This window comes from Zingiber officinale, chromosome 4A, assembly GCF_018446385.1.
Source record: "Zingiber officinale cultivar Zhangliang chromosome 4A, Zo_v1.1, whole genome shotgun sequence".
NCBI lineage: Eukaryota > Viridiplantae > Streptophyta > Magnoliopsida > Zingiberales > Zingiberaceae > Zingiber > Zingiber officinale.
Window position 1 is genome coordinate 47,071,601 of NC_055992.1, and position 3,355 is coordinate 47,074,955.

The following is a 3,355-nucleotide window of genomic DNA, read 5'->3' on the forward strand; positions in this document are numbered from 1 at the left end:
CAGAAATAATCCAAAACATATCATGTTCAAAACAGTCTAGAACAGAAAAGAAAACCAAAGAAAACCAAACATATCCTGGAGGTCTGCAGGGACCAGCACTCGTGCAGTGAGGACTAGCGACTGGAACTCCCTCCGGACAGCATCAACTTGAAAATAACAACAATGGAGGCGGGGTGAGTCCAACACTCAGCAGGTACAATTGATATGCAAAGTAAAGAAACAACACCTAGCACTAATCATGCGTACAGTCTCCTGATAAGAAAGATAAAAAAAATGCATCCAAGTAAACAGAGAATCTTATCTCAGTCGTCGAGTATAAGGTCAACAGTCCAAAGGTAAAATTCCTGATGCATGTCAAACATAGGTATCCAAACAATATGCGGCATATAAATGCAAAACACAAACACAAGCAATAAATGCATCATGCATATGATGCCAATGATGCGTCCTGGTCCCTCACGCCGGTCGATCATCTCACACAATAGTGAGGCCGAGTGGGTCATGTGACAACCTGCACTCTGTCGTCACTACTCCACGATGAGTGACCGTGGACGGGATCTTTGTCGAGTACACCTATCCTATCCTCCTACCCCAAATCATAAATGGGGGCGCAATGCTCTCATCTCCCAAAGACGGGGAGGAATCCTGCACGGATAACACGTTGTGTCACACTACCCATGAGCGGACCAACGGTGCCTAACACTGCCTGAATCGACCACTAACCCATGAGTGGTGGTGTGTGTGCCTGGCGATGTGCTCAACAATAATGGAGCGGACTATCGCACAGCATGCAATCATGCAAATGATGCATGGCAATAACCATATAAACATCCTGACCTAATCCATATATATAGAAAAGTGCACCCTAGGTCAACGAATCATATCGAATCAAAGGTACACAGAAGGTATAAAAACCTAGGTCCTGAACATGGTGAAGCATGGTATATCACTACCCCCTATAAGCATGTATAAACAGGTAAAATATATATGAGATGCAAACCAATCAATCAATCAAGCATGAACCAAGATTTGGGTAGTGATTAACCGAAACAGATAAGAAACACAATTAATGCAACATGTTAATTCCATTACTAAGCATATCAAAGACAAAAAGTCAAAAGTACCCGCCTCCAATAGGAATGTCCAAATCCGACATCGAGATACTCGTCTCGCGTCAAAGTCCTGAAATACCAATACACAGATATTTTATTTAGCTAAAATTCAAATGAATTGCTAAATAAATCCTTGAAACTATTTAGGGCAAAAACCCTAAATAATAATCACCAATATACCTAATTCAATTAGGAAAACCCTAGTTATTGATCACCCTTAACTGGTCATCAATTAACTTATCCACATCAAGACCTCAATCCACAACGTTAAACCCAAAAACCTTACCTTTCACTGAGATCTAGGTTAACAACTATTGCTAATACAGTTTAGAAATCAAATTACCAAATATATCAACACCTACACCTCACCTTATGCAGTAGTTAACTTAATACAAACCTTACCCAAATTTTTCGATGCCTCAACACTGCTCAAATCCTGGAGAACTTAATGCCGAGATCCGAAGAAGCTGCTGTGAGAAATCAGTGACAAATACCACTGTAATCAGCCAACAAATCCAACATAGGATCCCAAATCAACAATCCAAATACCTAACATGCCTTACCTACTCAATACCCCCCTTGTTTCCTCTCTGCCGGCGACTGGTGGCGAAGAAGGAAGACCCGCCAGTGGAGTCTGAAGCACAGCAGATGGTTGCTGGACCTTGGCGTCAGCAATGGACGTTGGGCAGAAGGTAGAGGAAAATGAGGCTCGGCCGTCGGCTGAGGTGGCTCCGGAATCTCCACAGCGAGGGAGAAAGAGAAGAAGGAAATCGGCGGCGCCGGGTGGCTAGGGCACCGAGGGGTGCGTCGGCGATTAGGGCACAGCCGTCGGGCTGTGGAGTCGTCGGGTGAGGCTCGGCAGGCACGCGCGGGGAGAGAAGAAGGGATGAAGAAGTGCCGAGGGGTTTAAAACTTCGGCGAGGAAGAAACCGCCGACCGACGGTTAGGGCTCGGCGTCAGCTTCGGCACGCGCGGGAGGGGAAAGAAATGGCACGGTTCGGCGTCGAGGGAAGGAAAAGAAAACGGGAATAAAAATAAGGAAAAAAGAAAAAGAATTAATATATATAAACTTTTCCTCACTTAAATGGGGTAGCCTAAACAGGCTTTTCCGGACCCCGTTTTTATCCCCGTCAACTCGTCCGTACGAGCTCCGAAAAATTCCCGAAAAATTTCCAAAAATTTCGGAAAATTCCCTTATAAATATTCGCCTATTTTCCGGTATTTTACATTAGATTAAAAGGTTGATTTTAATTTTGGTAAAAACTTTCCTTTTAATCATGTTCATGATTTAAAAGAAAGTTTAAAAATTAAAAATTCTCTTTTATTAGTTTCTACAAAAGATTAAGAAAAGATTTGATATCTTTCCTTATTGGTAGATTGAAAGGAGATTTTAATTTTTAGAGATAACTTTCCTTTTTGGAAATTATCCACATGTTTAAAAGAAAGATTTTAATTTATAAAATTTCCTTTTTATTAACCAATCATGAAGGGATAAAAATTATTGGAGAAATTTTTATAAATTTCCGGAAACAAATTAGGAAGTTTTAATTCTTGTTTTAATTAAAACTTTCCTTGTTTTGGGGAGAAAGTGGCCGGCTAAGAAAATTGGAAAAAGAAAATTGATTTTTAATTAATTAATTTTTCTTTTTCATGGCAAAAGAATTAAGGAAGTTTTTATTAAAATTTCCTTATTTGCCAAGACCAAGGATTATAAAAGAGGGGGTAGAGGTGCCTTAATGGCGAATGACTCTATTCTTTTTCTTCCTCTCTTTTCTTCCTAGGTGTGGCCGACCCCTAAAGTTTCCCCTTCTCCTTCTCTCTTCTCCTTCTTGTGGCCGAGACTTCATCACCTCTTGGAGACATAGAAGTGGCCGGATCTATCTTGGAGAAAAAGAGAGAAAGGAGGCTTGTTTCTTGCATTCCTTGGAGCTTGGTTGGTGGAAAAGTTCTTCATCCTTTGAAAGTTTTTGCTTGGCCGAAACTTGAAGGAAGGAAGAAAAAGGTGCCTTGGTGGTTCTCATCTCGGAAGATCGTTGCCCACACAATGTCCGAGATTAGAAGAGGAATACGGTAAAAGATCAAGAGGTTATTAAAGTTCACAAAGAAAGGTATAACTAGCAATTATTTTCCGCATCATGTTAGTTTTGTTTCTTTGTAAAAATACCAAATACAAGAGGCATGCGATTCAAGTTTTTCGAATTAGTTTTTGAAATTGTGTTCTTTTGTTTTTTTCTTTTCCTTGT